The sequence below is a fragment of the Patagioenas fasciata genome, chromosome 3 (assembly GCF_037038585.1).
Source record: "Patagioenas fasciata isolate bPatFas1 chromosome 3, bPatFas1.hap1, whole genome shotgun sequence".
Taxonomy (NCBI): domain Eukaryota; kingdom Metazoa; phylum Chordata; class Aves; order Columbiformes; family Columbidae; genus Patagioenas; species Patagioenas fasciata.
The window spans coordinates 122052371-122070147 of record NC_092522.1 but is presented as its reverse complement, the minus strand read 5'-3'; positions in this window follow the sequence as shown (position 1 = coordinate 122070147).

Sequence of the window (17777 nt, the reverse complement as noted above, 5' to 3'; positions counted from 1 at the left end):
GGAGCCCATCTGACCACCGTTCTGCTCCTCATTACGCAGCTCCCTTTACAATGGTGTTTTTAGGGCAGAAACAGAGGATTTAGTCTCCGTCTGTCTCTCTCTGACAAACAAACACTGGCCTGTTGCCTGGGAACGATAAATAAATTAGAGTGAGGGGGACATTCATGTAATGCATTGATGAACTAACGTCTCCTGTTATTCATGAGGCTTGTGCTGGTCAACAGAGGCATGAGGGTAGGGCTCTGGTCTGGCTTTCCCTACAGGTGCAAAGACACAAAGCATACCTCCAAAGACACAAAATATCATGGAATCATGCAATTGTTTGGTTGGAAAGGACCTTAAAGATCATCTGGTTCCAACCCCCTGCCATGGGGTTCTTACCTCCCAAGACATATGGAAAGTTTCTGTCTCCCCCTTAGGAGCTGTTATAGGTCTGCTGGGGTAGTAATGAAGAACCCATATTTTTGTAGCTGTCAGAGGTCTGTCTGTTACAGGTAGCTGGACTTAATCTCTCAACCAAGCCTTTACCATAAAAATTCTCCTCCTCATTTGGCTTTTTCTTATACAGGCAAAACCTCAATGTCTTTTCAGAGTCGACAACAAATCTGATTTAAATTTTCACCAGCCTTCTGATTCTGTGATTCTGTGAAAGGGACCTGGAGGACGGCAGGACAACCATGAGCCAGCACTGGGCCCTTGTGGCCAGGAAGGCCAATGGTACCTGGGGTGGGTTAGAAGGGGGTGGTCAGTAGGTCAGAGAGGTTCTCCTGCCCCTCTGCTCGGCCCTGGGGAGACCACACCTGGAATCTTGTGTCCAGTTGTGGCCCCTCAGCTCCAGAAGGACAGGGAACTGCTGCAGAGAGTCCAGCGCAGCCACCAAGATGCTGAAGGGAGTGGAGCATCTCCCGTGTGAGGAAAGGCTGAGGGAGCTGGGGCTCTTTAGTTTGGAGAAGAGGAGACTGAGGGGTGACCTCATTAATGTTTACAGATATATAAAGGGGGAGTGTCAGAAGGATGGAGCCAGGCTCTTCTTGGTGACAACCAATGGTAAGACAAGTGGTAATGGGTACAAACTGGAATGCAGGAGGTTCCACTTAAATATGAGAAGAAACTTCCCAGTGAGGGTAACAGAACACTGGCCCAGGCTGCCCAGGGAGGTTGTGGAGTCTCCTTCTCTGCAGACATTCAAACCCGCCTGGACACCTTCCTGTGGAACCTCAGCTGGGTGTTCCTGCTCCATGGGGGGATTGCACTGAATGAGCTTTCCAGGGCCCTTCCAATCCCCGACATTCTGGGATTCTGTCGTTCTGCGATTCTCTTAAGAGATGGTAGACTTCACCTTCTCATTTCTTCTGCTATTCTGTTTTCCCTCTTAGCTTGCCTGACTGTCCTCTCTACTCATACACACAATCCTTCAGGTAAAAGGTTGGATTCAGTTGAACTCCACTGACCACATGCCAGTCTACACACTTGGAAAAGGTCCTAGTTGGGCAGGACTGTTGGTCATGGGTGGAGAGCCTCTGGGAGGTCACACTGGGGATGACTTTTATTGAGTGCCTCAAAGGAGGGATATTTTTTTTCTTTTGTATATAAAGGGTTGGAAAGCGGTGTTTGAGAGCCTGTAGGACTGTGGTCCCATGGTGAATGAAAACACGCAGGTGAACGGCTCTGGGCTGAACATGGAAGGGAAGTCAGTTCATCTTATTCATCAGGCAGAAAGGATGATGGATTTTTGTTGGTTTCTTGTTGTTGTTTTTGTTAGTTTGTGTTTTGGGGATTTTTTTCAGAGCTATTTCCAACCAGATCAGTGATCATGGGAACACACAGCCAGGGGAGAGTGGCACCATCTGATTTAACAGCAGCTTGCATTTGCATTACTACCAGAGGGACAACATTGCCTATAAACTGGCTGAGCATTTCCACCTCCCCTGATTGAAATTTGGCTGGACAACAGCTCCAAAATGTATAGACCCAGGAGCTGACAGGGAGATTTACAAGTTGAGCTGGATGAGCCCATATGTTTCACTTTCTTAGGAAACCAGGCTATAAATATGGTGGCTGAGCATCTCCTAGATAAGAGGCGTGAATCACAAACTTTGTGGATGAATGTGAGAAATAAACTGTTTGATTTGGAAAGGCGCCTTGATTTACAAGCCTGCCTGTGCTGTATTCATATATCAGTGTGTCTTGGAGAGACGGGATGGAGCTGGGGAGGAATTTGGCTCTGGATTCAGCCCCATCTCTGTTTTCAGTGGCGGTTCCCAAGCCAACAGCCAGCTTTGGGTAATTTGACTTTCTTGATGGTTCATCCAACTGCAGGGGACCTCCAAGGATGGACTGGCATCTCCGTGCATGTGTTGGTGTCCCAGACTGTTATGATGACCACAGGAGAAGAGCTGGGCTGCTCACGGGAGAATGGAATTGCTGGGCTGAGTTAATTGTTGTATCTCTGGCAACGGGTCCTGGCCCTGGTGAGGTCAATGGGAATTTTCCTGTTTGATTCATCACAACAAGAATTTCATCTCCCAGGGAGGACTTTTCCCTGGCTCTGACCAACGCCTCGGCTACTCGACATAGCTCTCTCGTTACATCATTGTTATCTTGCTTTCGCAGAAATTATTGACCCAGAGAGAAATATTTTACCTGGAAAGGGAGAATAAGAACTAACTGACAAAAGCAGGGGCGGTGTCAAAATTTCATACTGAAAAAAACACAGAAGGGCTGAGGGTGGACATGGGCAGTTGATGGATTTAGGCTGATGCTGCTCACAGGCGGAGAGCTGTGAGATGCAAACATGCTACTTGATTTGGGATTATTACCGGGTGATTACAAAAAACAAGGAGGAGCACCAGAAATGCAGCCCGTGGATGAGGAGAGCAGCCTGTCGGGGCAATGGCACACACCTTTCATATTCCTTCCTCCCTGTGTTTAAAACAAACAAGCCTGGGCTCTTCCATGGTTACTGCATTGTGGAAGAGGGATGAACCTGGGACAGCCCTGCTTTTGCATTTTCTGGTCTAGTTGGTGGCTGATGGAGAAGGCTTCAGGGAAACCTTATTGTAGCCTTTCCATACTTAAAAGGGGCTGATAAGAAAGATGAGGACAGACTTTTTATCAGGGTGTGTTGCAACAGGACAAGGGGTGATGGTTTTAAACTAAATGAAAGGAGATTCAGGCCAGATATGAGGAAGAAATTGTTTACAATGAAGGTGCTGAGAGCCTGTCCCAGGTTGGGCAGAGAGGTGGTGGATGAACCATCCCTGAAGACATCCCAGGCCAGGTTGGACGGGGCTCTGAGCAACCTGAGCTGGTGAAGATGTCCCTGCTCATGGCAGGGGTGGCACTGGGGGAGCTTTGGTGGTCCCTTCAACCCGAACCATTCTATGATTCTACGTACAGCACATTCCTGCTGTGAACCCCATGGCCAAAGGGGTCTGTATTCTTGCAGGGATTCCCTGCTCCCTTTCTGTGCCTTATTTCTCTGGCCAGCCCTTCCCAGTACCTGTAAGAAACTGGAAATAAAGAATAGCGTGGAGCTTGCCAAGAAGCACAGACTTCTATGTCAAACCGCATAGCTTTTGCATCAAAAGTGATGGGAAAAAAGGCTGTTTTCCCTTGGAAGGGGAAGGGACAGAGCCACCTCTTCTGCTTGGGAAGGTGTGGGCTGCTCTATTCACTCCTGGTGAGTGGGAGAACGTGCACCCCACCACTGGCAGCTTTGCTGGGTGTCAGCAGGAGTCACAGACGGGCACTGGCTGATCTGTTAAACTTCAGGTTTATTGCTTTCAGGTAAGGATAACAGCAATTTCTCACCTGTGCGTGACAGGTGATACCAGATGTTGTTGCAACAACCAGATGCCAGAAGGGGTAAAATATAGTACGGATGGCCACAGTTTCTCCTTGTCACAGTGTTTCCTGAAAAGTCAGAGGGAAAGCAAAAAGCAACCTGTTCAGAAGTTCATGAGTGAATCCATAGCTGCAATCTCCCAGAAGTCACAGAAAGGCACATTTCCTTCCCAACAGCAGCTTGTTCCTTGTTAGTGGAGCCTGCAGCTGCGTTTTACTCCTTCAGAATCTTCATCTCTTTGTGGCAGTGGGTAACAACCATCTACAACAGAGGATGATGGGTTCAAAGCAGTAACCAGTCAGATATTCACCAGAAACACAGTTTCCAACTCGGCACAAGCCCCCTGCGTGGTTACAGCTGTCTGGTCCATGAGCATCTCCTGTAGAAAGAAGAAGAAAATTGGTGGGTAAAATGCATGGGGTTTCTTCTGGTACCGGTCACCCAATCCAGCACTGCAAGTGTGCACAGAGCCTGAGCGTACACAGCTGCAAAAAACACACCCGGGATCCCTGTCCCAAGGGAGAACTTCAGACACCTGTGTTATAAAACCCAAAGTCCAGAGCCAACCTCACTCAAGGAACATTTTATCACGCGGTTGTTTTTTCAGGACGTTGGCAAAGACATCGGGAGGTCAGAGCGGTTGTGCTCACCCCACCGAGGAGGCAGCTGCAGCCTGAGAAAAGGCAGAAACATTTTCCCAGAGCACAGGACATCTCCTCTAGGGCTTCTCCAACCCATCTGCTGCTAGAAAGGCAGGGAGGTGCCTCGTTTTCACAGCATCTTCCCTGCTTATGTTTCTGTTATCCCAAGGGATTAAATCATGTATTTTTTCCAAAGCGTCTGACCCACTATCTCATTCAGAAACCTGAGGACACCTTTCCCCCTCACTACCTATATTATTTTGATTGATTCCGCAGCGAGGAAAGATTATTCCTTTTCTCAGATACCTCTTGTTTACCCCTCTTGGCCTTCCTGATCTTACCGTGACCAATCAAGGAGATGAAGATGAAAATAAACCAAAGGATCCCCATTGCTTTGGTTCCGCTGGAAAACCGCAGGACTGAGCGTGAGATTTTGCAGAAGCCTGGCATGCTGGATGGCATCCGGGGAGAGGATGGGAGTAGGCAGGAGTTAATTATATTCCAGTCTCGGGAGTAACATTTGCTGCTGAGAAACCCTCTGTGTCGTTCCGACCTGGTGCTGTGGCTCCAAACAATGTTGACTTCCTTCATATTCACCGGTTATTGGCTTCCTCCGTTCCTCTCCCAAGAAGTTGGCAATTTGTACTGGTAGAGTGCCAGCTGCAATGGAAAAAGAGGCTCAAAGGGACCCTCTGCTCTTCACCTGCAGCCAGCAAAGCCCAAAGGATGCTGATGGGTGGGAGGGTGCCAACCTGCAAGGAAAGAAACCTGAGGAGCTGCAAGGAGGAGAACCACACAGGCAAGGAGTGACTCGTTTCTCATCTGAGCTCATGTGAATATTTTCTCCAGCTGAAACCTGGCTGTGATTTTTTTCCTGCCAAAATGGCTATGCTGGCTTTGGCTCCTGAGGAATTTGGGAGGCTTCATTCCTGAGCGTGATGAGCGCAGAGCACTGGTGGAGGAGGTAGCTCAGCAATGCACCACTTGGTGGTAATTATGTGATAGACGTGCGGCTCTCGCTGTAAAATCAGCTTGTGATATTCCAGCCATCCTTGCCTGGTTGCTGCTCCTTGCCTAGTCTTGCTGTTTGCTGGCCCTTCAGCTGTGTTAATATAACAGTGCGTGTGAATCCATCCTAAAGTGGATGGTTGAAAGATTGAGGCTAAAAATTCCATTGTGTCTCAAAAAACGTAGTTCAGATAATAGAGTCGAAGTCTGCTGTCCTGGATCAGCAGGCATGAAAAGCTTGATTTATGTACCTTGAGATACCTAGGTGTGCAGGATTTCTGTTTGAGTGACAGTGGCAGACAAGAAGCTCTGGAAGCCCAGACTGATCCCCTTGGTCATCTCAAGTGACACCAATGTCCATCTGTGCGCAACTGAGTCTGTCCCTAAAGTCAAGAAGGATGAAAGATAGATTTTGTCTGTCTCTAGGCTCAGATGGGATAAAGCATCTTGTTTGAAGGCAACCAGTCCTGATCTAAGGTAGTGCTGGCAAACCCTTCATCTTCCTTGTCCACTTAATGTTCTGATTACCCCACGGTCACCTGCTGGACCAGAAACAGGTCCGACCACCCTCTTGGAGGAGCAAGAACTAATCCCTTAGGTGTGAGATTGTTCCCTTTGGTCTAGAGCGAGGGTGTCAAACTCATTTTCACTGGGGGCCACATCAGCCTCGCGGTTGCCTTCAAAGGGACAGATGTAATTTTAAGGCTGTATAAATGTAAAAACTTCTATATTTATACAGTCCTAAAATATCATTCAGCCTATTGAAGGCAATCACGAGGCTGATGTGGCCCACGGTGAAAAGGAGTTTGACACCCCTGGTCTAAAGCAAGGAGCTGGTTTGGGACCAACTGTTTGCACATCATGGTGTTTGGACTTGCCCCTCTGGGTGGTGGGGAAACCTGCAAGGCAGGTCTGGCAAAAGAGCTGCAGCTACAGACCGTTTTGTGCCAGACAGATACTGATCTCAGAGGAACAGCGAAGTCAGCGGACTCTGATAACAATTTCCAGGTGAGCCTGCTCAGGTTTTGCAAAGGACTGAATTTTTCTACCTCCTCTCCCCTGGCCATTCTTTGATGTATTGCTTTTTTCAGTGCATTTCCACTCCAACAAGGGGGTGTGGACTTGATTTTCCCCAAGCAACATTCTCCTCATTTTCTTCATGCTTTATAACTGATGACAAAGCTTGGCTGGTCCCAGTAATTGCTGTGGGAGGGTGAGATGTGCCCTCTCTTGAAAGACTTGTAGAACTTCTTGCTTCTCTTTGCTGCCTCTGACTGGAAGGTGTGTGGTAGGCCAGGACCCTTCTCATGCTGTCCCGGATGCAGGACCACTCAGTAAGGGTGCAGGGAAGCTAAACAACTCCCGAGTTGGAAGAGAAACTTTCTTGCCCCTGGGCCATGACAGTGTCTATCAGGTGAACTTTGCAAAGAGACTTTGGAGAGTCTTCTATGATCTAGGGTGGCAAAAGAGGGTGCGCATGTGGACATATTTTGTGGCTGAATGCTTTGCACCCCTCATGACGAGAAAGGTCTTGAGATGCTGGAGCGAGTGGAGAGAAGGGAACGGAGCTGGTGAGGGGCTGGAGCACAAGTGTGATGGGAGCGGCTGAGGGACCTGGGGGGTTCAGCTGGAGAACAGGAGCTGAGGGGAGACCTTCTGATCTCTGAACTGCCTGAAAGGAGCTTGGAGCCAGGGGGGTCGGGCTCTGCTCCCCAGGAACAAGCGCCAGGAGCAGAGGAAATGGCCTCAAGTTGCGCCAGGGAAGGTTTAGATTGGATATTAGGAAAAAATTCTTCCCAGAAAGGGTTGTTGAACATAGGAACAGGCTGCCCAGGGCAGTGGTGGAGTCACCATCCCTGAAGGGGTTGAACAGACACATAGATGGAGTTCTTAGGGACACAGTTTAGTGGTGGACTTGGCAGTGTGAGGTTAACATTGGACTCAAGAACCTTATAGGTCTTTCCCAGCCCAAACCACTCAATGATTCTAACACTCTATGATGGGACAACACGGAAGGGGCAGAATACATTGCAGTCTTGCCAAAAATGGATGCCTCACCTCTTTTCTTTTTGCCCCTGTGAGATAATTATTGACTTTTTGAGACAGCACTTCCCAAAAGGGATTTGTCCCACAGATAGCACACACACACCTGCGGTTTGTTATAATCAGTTAAAAATCTGGTTTCAGGTGACTTCTACAGTCCATCCCCCTGCCTAAAGTGTGGCCACCATAGCTCCTGCCTGTAACGTGTGATTTTGTATGTGACTTTCCACATGCAGGCACACAGTTGGTTCACTCCAGAGTGGAAATGGGGTATAAATGGTCCTGTGTGCAGTACAGTCAATCCAGTGCCCAATATCTCCATGCAAAGCGAAGGGTGGACCAATGTATTAGTACAGATGCACCTCTGTGTTAATTCCATGGGTTACTGAGGCTAAACTTTATAGATGGATCAGGGAGAAACATTTACTTATGAAAACAGGCGCAGCAAAAGCAAGATACTCAGTGCCAGGGTTTTGAGGGCAATAAGTCTTTACTTATGTGGATAAGCAAGATCCTTTCCACCTCTTTGACAGAGTTGAGGTATACATGTCAATGAGCCCTTCCTCCTGCCTTCAGATAACCCTGGTCCATGGAGAGCAGCCAGTGATGACTACGTGTGTCTTAGGAAGGCTGGAGGAACACGGTGCTGGCTTTAAAACCACCTGATGACATAGCAGTCCCTGGATGCATACCATCTGCAAATCTGAGCACAGCCCTTTTCATTTGGCATTGACCCAGCATCTTCTGAGAAATGATAAATGCTTGGCTGGACAGCTGCAGCTGCTGGGACCTTGTCCTCCACCAGCCCACGTAGCTGCTGAGCCATGGGGCTCTGTCACACCCCCAAGTCACTACATGTTTTTGGTTTGTGATGTGCCTTTGCGGGTGGGTGAATAGTTTTCATGACAGGGTTTTCGTCCATGGTTATGGTGACTTTGATGAGTCTCTCGATGGGTTTCTTTGTGAATTGTGCAGACCACATATTTTTTGAGACCTCTCTTATGAGGAAAGGCTGAGAGAGCTGGGGTTGTTCAGCCTGGAGCACAAGAGGCTCCAGGAAGACTTTTGTGGCCATTCTGTACTTAAAAGGGGCTGATAAAGGAAGATGGGGACAGACTTTTGAGCAGGGCCTCTTGCCACAGAACAAGAGGTGATGGTTTTAGACTAAATGAAAGGAGATTCAGGCTGGACATGAGGAAGGAATGCTTTACACTGAGGGTGGTGAGAGCCTGTCCCAGGTTGGCCAGAGAGGTGGTGGATGAACCATCCCTGGAGACATCCCAGGCCAGGCTGGACGGGGCTCTGAGCAACCTGAGCTGGGTGAATATGATTATATGATTTTATGTATTCTTTCCTGTGCGCTTTATCTTCACACAAGCCCTGATTTGGGGCTAATATCAGGCACTTTATACTTTGCTGATTTACATCCGATGGCACCTCAGCGAAATCTTCACTGCAAGCCATTAACTTCCTAGTTACAGCATGTCTTCCCCCTGTACTGAAGTGGAGTGCCACCCTCCTTCATGATTCAAGGAAGATGAGATTTTGAATCAATTAGTGAACAACTATAAACTGCCACCACCCAACACAAATCAGCTTAAAATAATGGAAAAGAAGTGAAGAGAAGGAAGAAGAAGAAACTAAGATTCAATGGTGAAACTCTGCACGTATGACACAGGAAGACTTCAGCCCTGAATGTTTTTAAACAGATTGTTTTGAATAGTTCTGCCCAGATGCTCAGAAAGATTTCCCATAGATGTGCAATTTGCTGGTAGAAACAGGGAGAAGGGGAGGAGGACTTGATTGGCATCCTGCTCTGGAAAATGGGATTTGAGTAGTGTAGATATGACCTGACCACGACAAATGAACAGTCCTTATTTCCATCACTTTAATGGAAGGAAAAGACATTGTCTTTCTTTCTGTTGGGAAGGAAATGAAGGAAGGAATAATGAAAGACCAAAGGGAGGGAGGTGAAGTTTGGATTACAAGGGGATGTGGTTTCCAAGGATGTTACAGTGAAGTTTCTGGATTTCAGTGTGTAGGTGTACTAGAGAGACATTCTGCCTTTTTCCATACATATACAAGTGTTTAACATCTTTATTTAGTATTTATTACCTTTATTATATAAAGAAACATGTCTTCTCTAGTTAATTATACGCTTCTCATGTTGAGAAAATAGATGTTTTCCCTACAACACTAGGAAAAGAACTTGTTTGTTTGCCTGTCCATGCACTTCTGTAGTTTTCTGCAGTTGTGTGAGGTCTTTATTACAATTCTGTGCAGCACTTCCATTCCCCGTGAGGGCAAAGTCCCGCTTGTTCTTGCAGACATTTGATTTCTGGAGGTACACAATGACCTCCCTCATCTTGACAAGTATGGAAGTTTGATGTCGTGTCTGGAACGAAAATGATTTTAAGTCAAAACAGAAAACATTACATCACCATCTGAACTGACTCATGCGTGGAAGTGTCATGAAGTTCTGGCTACTCTGTCTCCAAAAGCAAAGACACAAACAAGGACTATGGGTGTTCTGTAAAAAGAGGAATTTGTGACCCACAAACTTGGAAAAGAAACAGCTGAAGGAGGGATACTGTAAAGGTATGAAGAAGGTGAATGCAGAATGACTACTTTTTATCTGGAGTACAGAAATACGGGATACTGGATAAAACTATGAGGGAAGAGATTTCAAAACAAACAGAAGTAATTCTTAATGTAAAGAGGAAAAATCCAGTAAGGACTTTTAAACACAAAGATGTTTAAATCTAAAAGTCCTGAGCTGCAAATTCATGAAAGCCAGCAGAATTTATAAGGAAGTGGAATTATATGGTTGTGGCATTCACTAAGTAATTTTACTCACACACAGTAACTGTATAGAAACATCCACTTCTGGCCGCAGACAGATACGTGATGCTGGATCAGATTAGCACAGTTAACTATAAGTCATGTATTGACCTAATGATACATGTCGACTATTGAGGTTCTCCAAAATTAAGTAAGTCCAGGAAGGATTAGACAAATTTACAGGGAAGAGGTCAGCTGGCCCCTATTAAACACAGCAGCATGGGTGCAGTCAGCAGCTCCCCAAAAGGTGATTATATAAAGGATTATATTTCCCAAAAGGAGATATATCAAGGAAGAAGGACTCTATGTGGGCCACGATTCTTGTTTTCTTTCCCTAAGTGTCTGTTATTTTGGAGACAAGACATTGGGCTACATGGTATTTGGCCAGCCCAAAATAGTGATGCCGTTCCTGTGCTCCACAGAATCATAGAACAGTTTGGGTAGGAAGGGACCTTCAAAGCTCCCCCAGTGGCACCCCTGCCATGAGCAGGGACATCTTCACCAGCTCAGGTTGCTCAGAGCCCCGTCCAGCCTGGCCTGGGATGTCTCCAGGGATGGTTCATCCACCACCTCTCTGGCCAACCTGGGACAGGCTCTCACCATCCTCACTGTAAACAATTTCTTCTTCATGCCTTGCTGAATCTCCCCTCCTTTAGTTTAAAACCATCACCCCTTGTCCTATCACAACAGGCCCTGCTGAAAAGTCTGTCCCCATCTTTCTTATCAACCCATTTTAAGTACAGAAAGGCCACACTATGGTCTCCGTGCTGCCATTAAAGGAGGAACAGTCAGGTCTATCTTTGTAGATGGGAGAAGGTGACTTAGGCTGCTTGGAGACACATCAAGAGTGTATTTTGCTGGCTTTAGTAATCTTCTCTCCAAAGATTGCCTGCCTGGGCAGGGTTTCCACACATACCTATGCAGCAGGTTTTCTGACGCCAAGAGCAGGTTCCAAACGCAGCAAATAGCTCTGGGCAGGATTTGGATCGGAAGCAGAAGCCATGGTATCTGAGACAACGTAAGGTGTCTTTGGGCAAGCCGAGACCTACAGGAAGAATGGGATTCCTAGCTTTGCTGCAGGATCAGTCCATTTCTCATAGTCTTCTTCCTGCTGAAACCCCATGGATCCCAATTAAATGTCTGATAGAAACGCCCCCAAAACCCAAGGCAACCTTTCCAAAATTTTTGAGAATCCGTACGGGACCTCACAGGACTCCAAGTGAGGCCTTTGTACAACTAGAGAAAAAGGTAGCTGTTGACAACAATTTTCTGAACGTATCCTGGGCATGCATGTTGTTGTGGGTCGGGACGGCTCAAACCTTGGATGCTTCTAGTTCTGGGACTGCTCCAGTCTAGTCATGCAAGGAACAGCATCATGTCTGTATGCTCTGAGATGGCCCTATGACTTCAAAAAATCAAAAGCTGAGATCTGGCCCAATTAACAGGGACAAGAGGTTTGCCCAGCTCATTCCTTCTCTGAAAGCCTTACTCCAAGACAGGGAATTTCAATAAGCATGAAGAAAAACCAGGCTAAAAGCTGAATGTGTCAGTGCAACAGAAGGGATGAGGAAGAGCAACCAGCATATCCAGGGAACTAAAGTAAACTTCACTTGTGTAGTTCAACCTGAGTATTGCAAGGGAACGCCTCTGTTTCTCTCTTACTGTACAAAAAGGAGACAATTTATGACCCTGAGATAAGAAGAGGCAGATGATTTCCATGGTACCATCTTCCAACAGTGCCACAAAGTGGCATAAAGAGACTTCAGAGAATCATAAGGAGCTAACACCCGGTAGTGGTTTCTGTGGGGAGGTTCTGGTTTGACATCTGGTCACCACAGGTCCATTTTTCACTTTGGTGTCTAGACTGAGAAATAAGAAACAGTTCTAATGAAAGGAGCTGAAGAGCATGAGGAAGTACAGTCTGCACCACTGCACAAGCTAGCTGTACCTCTTACATGTGCAAATGCCAGCGTGGGTCTTACCCCTTACCTGGAACAGCCTGGAGGAGGAGGAGGAGGAGGAGGAGAACCATGAGACAGGAGAAGAGCTTCATGGTGGAAGGTCTCAGTTGCAATGTGGACACAGGGCCAAAACACCAGAACCTTTTGAGTAGAGGAGTGAGCACTCTTGCATTTATAGGGTTGTAGGAACAGATCTGGCTATTCAAGGCACCTTGGTAAATAGTTCAGCTCGACCGCTGCACGTGGCTGAACCTGAACAATGGCAGAGGATCACAAAAGGAAGCGGAGATATAACTATACCTCCCTGCCCGGCCACTGGGAAGGCTGCTTCTCAATACCAACCCACCCGGAGAGCATCATTGCTTCAAAACTCAAGGTGGTTGATAATGGACCACCCAGAGAATATTAGTCATTGTTTTGGTGGGAGAGAAGACACCTGGTAATGACAGAAGACTGTTGATGATGATGAGTGTAGCAGGAGGTCCAAGGTGCTGTTGCAGTGTTTGCAGCCCCCATTCATCAATGGAAATAAATTATTTTTTGCATCATTTCTGTAACTGAAAAAAGAAAAAATGAACCAACTAAACAATAAATTTTCTTTCTGAAAATATTATTTGGCTGGTATTATGGAATCAATTCAGTTGCTCACATATATAGGTCTAATTCCTGTGGGCTGCCCTAGGGTATCCCAAGAATTTCTTGGGGCTACCCAGTAAGACACAGGACCTCTGAGACAATCTGTATGTGATCAGAGGGGAAAATGGATGGCTATGTGTATGACCTAACTTATTTAAAACGGCGCTAGACACTTGTGTGGTCAACTGACCGAAGGTCAGTGGTGGTGGTCAGAACTGGACTCAGGTACTAAAATGTAAGCACCTGCAATGTGGTTGCATAGGAATGAGGTGTTTAATTAGTGGTTCTAGGACTCAAATCACCTATTTAGCTACAGTGGGACCTTAGGAGCCAACGTCTGTGCAGAAACATGCACTGTAGATACTTGTACTTCTCTGGCCAAGTCCAGAACTGAGGGCATCTATTGTCATTAAAGATGCCTCAGGGATCCTATCTGGCCTCCAGATGCTGCTTCATGAGGGTGCAGATCCCCCCATAGCTCCTACATGATACCTGCCAGCCCCAGGTGGACATTAACATTTCTAATGTAATGGGACCTCTAAGATGGCTGTAGTCTCTATGTGTGGGCAACTGGGTCAACTCCTAAACATTTTTCTTAATCTTCACCTTCTGGTTGTGGTCATTTTATAGGAAAAAAAAAAAAAAAAGGAAAAGGTTATAGAATAATTTGTAAGGCCCTGCTTTACAATGCAATGATCAAAAAGTTTAATACAAAATAAAGCACCTCTGATAGTGAGGAATCCTGTCCCAAACCCCACCATGTAAGCCAAGAGACCTGGGGTTCTGTTACTACTCCAGCAGATATATGATTTTTTGTACCACATACAACATGGTCAAGAGAGTAAAATTAACATTTTTCTCTAGTTCTTGGTAGTCTGAAAAGGATCATTAGTAGATTTAAGTACTCCTCACGTCTCCTAGCTACAGAGCTGTCATACAAAAGAGTAATAACATCGTCTTATCCAGCAGCATTATACGAAACAGCCTTGAAAAGTCTTTCTTCCATATGAATTGTTGCAGTGAATGCAAGCTGCATCGACAGCTGCCTTGGTGTGACAAAATTCAAATTTATTTGTAAAGAGCAAGACTACTCCTAATTTTCATGTTTGGGTATCTAGTTTCAGATACCTGAACATGTATGGATTTAGATACCAAATTGATTTAGCTTTTTTCCCTTTCAAGGGACTTACCTGAGAAATTACTTTGAAACTTCTGTTAAGGTGAAATGTATAAGATACTATTTCCAAACTATTCATCTTACGCATTAATCAAAATTATTAAATCATACACATCATTGTCTTTAGTCAAACTGGGAATATTACATGGATGATACCTAGATATATGTTTTCATCAGTCATTATGACAAATCTGAGTTGCAGCAGACACTCAATAAACTGTTGGTTAACAAAATAAAACGTGATCTTAATAAAATACGAATTCTCCTTTGTGTGAAATACAGAAATCTGGCACTTTGTCAGAACAACATCTGAATTTGTTACATCTGTAGTGGATAAAATTGGAATTTTTCCCCTTAAACCAAGTTATTGCACCTATCAGAGTAAGTTAACTCCAGAAGGAAAACAGGGAAAGCATATACTCAACATCTAAAAGAGAAGAAAAATAATTTTATTGAAGAATCATCAACGATAAAGAGCAGAGATATTTTTGAAGCTAAGAACACACCTCCTTTTTCTTTATTCTTTGGGAACATAGGATATTCCTGGGTATTTATTACAGTATAAGTATTTTTTTTAGAAGCAGCTTCCAATCAGATACTCATTTACATGGCAGTAATGTCTGCAGCTCCTCTCAGGCCACACCAGAAAGTGCCCAAGACGTCCCAAGTGCTGCTGCCTGCATGTAGAAAACATTTTGTACTCTGATGAGAAGGGATAGGCACAAAACGTTATCAGATCAATGGGTTTGTGGTTAGGTTGCCTGCGAGCAGTCTCCAGCCTGTGTCGCACGCATAGCTGAGTTTCTGAGTGATGCATCAGGCTGGAAAACAGAAAGGGGTTTGATCTGGACTGGAGGGAACTGGGACTTCTCCAAATTACTGCTATGGGATTGCCGTTGGAAAAAAAAAATAAATCATTATTTCTTTTCACATAAAAATTTCCATTCATACTGAAATGAAACTTTCTATGTTGCGTAAGACACAGAAATAAGAGTTTTGTCTTTGGAAAACCTCCCATAAAGTGGTGCTGCCTTAGTTTTATGCCTGATTTTAACAGCAGAAAGAATCAAACTCCGGCTTCTCTTCTGCATGTAGAAAACATTTGACGAACAGAACCTACAACTGAAATATCAACCATGCTGTTTTATTTCCAGAATTGTTTAATAAACGTAACTAGTACCTGCAAAAAGTTTGAAGGTCTGCTCACAACTTCAGGGCCAAATGGTTGCAAACTTCTTACAAGCATCGAACTATTGTAGATGAGTTTCTTAGTGACATAGCTTAGTGACAGCATTAGGTTAACTGTTGATCTCGATGATCTTGAGGGTCTCTTCCAACAAAAATGATTCTATGATTCTACTATTTCTCAACTAAGAAAGGAGCCTGGGTCAGCTCTGGGATGGATAATGGCCTGAGGTAGACCCCAGGAACATGGCAGACCTAGGTCCAAAACTTCCTCCTGATAGTTTTTGACATTGCCTTAGCCAATGGCCTCTTCTGGAGCAAGTCTCTCGTGATGTCTCCTACTGTTCCTTCTGCATCAAAGAAGTGCAGGGAACAGTTCAGAAAAGAGGGGTGGTCTTCAGCCATGTAGTTGTAGGTATATCTCCAGTTAAGCTAGATTTCTGAGCTTCTGTGGCCACATAGCAGCCATATAGTGATGGTTTAGGCACCCTTGGGCATAAGACTTGACCAATACTCTATCTCTTCACTCTGTGCAAGTGTATTGAGTAGCCCAGATAGCTGAAGGTTCACTAACAGCATCAAGTGCCTATGTTTACACAGATCATAGAACCATAGAATGTCCTGAGTTGGAAGGACCCACAAGGATCATGGAGTCCAACTCCTGTCCCTACACAGGGCAACCCCACAGTTCACCCCATGTGTTTGAGGACGTTGTCCAGTCTCTTCTTGAACACTGTCAGGCTTGGGGCCATGACACCTCCCTGGGGAGCCTGTTCCAGTGTCCAGCACCCTCTGGGTGAAGGTTTTCCTCATGTACAACCTGACCCTTCCCTGGCACATCTTTCTGCCGTTTCACTGGGTTCTATCACTTGTCAGAGAGAAAAGATCAGTGGCTGCCTCTCCTTCTTCCACTGTGGTGAAACTGTAGGCCATGACGAGGTCTCCCCTCACGAAGCCTGAAGATGAAGTCTGCTGGGAAGACCAAGGCAGAACAGTCAGCAGAGTCAACTCAGCTCAGCCTTTACTGTGATGCACACATCTCAGCTCCTGAGTAGGTCTCTAGACCCCATGGACTGTACAGCCTGTGGGATCCACTGAGGTATCTTGCATATGGGAGGACAGGGCTGCTCAAGATGGGCCAGGGTAACACCAACTGTCCATCTAGAAGGTCTCAGTTGTCCCACAGGGTCTGTGTCCCATCTACCCCCTTGAGATGATATCTCAGGTACACGGGGGCATCGCAATGCACACAGGTGCTTATGTCAAGCTGTTGATCTCTGGAAGCCATAATCCTACCCCAGTTCTTTCACTTTGCAGGTGGATTCTCTAAGCATGGAGGGACCATGTAGTCCAGGAGCGCTTTCTCCCCTGCTCAGCTTTCTGTGGGAGTTCTCCTGAAACCTGGAAAACATTTCCTGGTAAGATCTGCACCCAAACCAGTAACAACCCGGGGAAATGGGATAACTCTAAAGTAATGTTTAATGCCACAAAGTGCCATAGCTATGGGTTGGTCTTCAGCAAGAAAGCTTACAGGGCACAATAATGCTCCTAACTTGATGCACTGCCTGTTTATGGTGGTCTTCAAAGATTCCTGATGCTCAGTCTTAATCATTTCATAATACTATTTGAACTTCATTTCCCATGGAGCCAGAGGTGCTGTTGTATATAATTGAAGACCTGCTCCTAAGCACTTTTTAAAATTCTACCAGGCCCTAAGTAGTCCAGGTACTTTTGGACACCTTCCTTGTAGTGAAAGGATTGGTTCTCTAATACCATCCCAAGTTTACTTTGAAAATGCTGGAAAATTAAGATGACAAAAGCAATCAAAAGATATGAGGAGGTCCCCATGGCTTGAGGAAGGCACAGAGTTAAAGAGGCTTTCATACACAGAGAGTGATGAGGCATCTCTGTGTTTGTATAAGCAGGCAAATGAAAAATATCAGAACAGCTCTGTAAAATCCATAGCCTCATAAAGCTGCCGTAACTTGTTAGCCCAAGTTTCACTTCTATTCCATGACAGCCAGGGACTCTTGAAAATCCCAGTTATATGATGTGGTGTAGGCAGTGAAAAGGGAAAAAGGAGTCCTAAATCAAGGGTAGGGTAGAAACATCTCTAGAAGTGCTTTTCCATGTCAATACTGTGTATGTGTGAAAAATGTCTTTTCTCATTTCCAAGGGATTAAAGGTGTCTGTCACCAGACAGGGCAGCTTTGCAGTATCAGATGACAAGGTGGTGGAAGAAGGGGAAGGAAAAGCCCCTCTTTTGCAGGAGGAGTCTATGCAGTGGATCAGCCCTATAAAAATCCATCTACCTGCACTGGTGGAGGGGAGGTCCAACTTGCCATGCCATTGCTTTAGGATTCTTGTTAATTGCTACTAAGAACCCTGCCAGATCAGGGACTATGAGAACCATCTTCCCCTCTTAGCAGCAGACAATG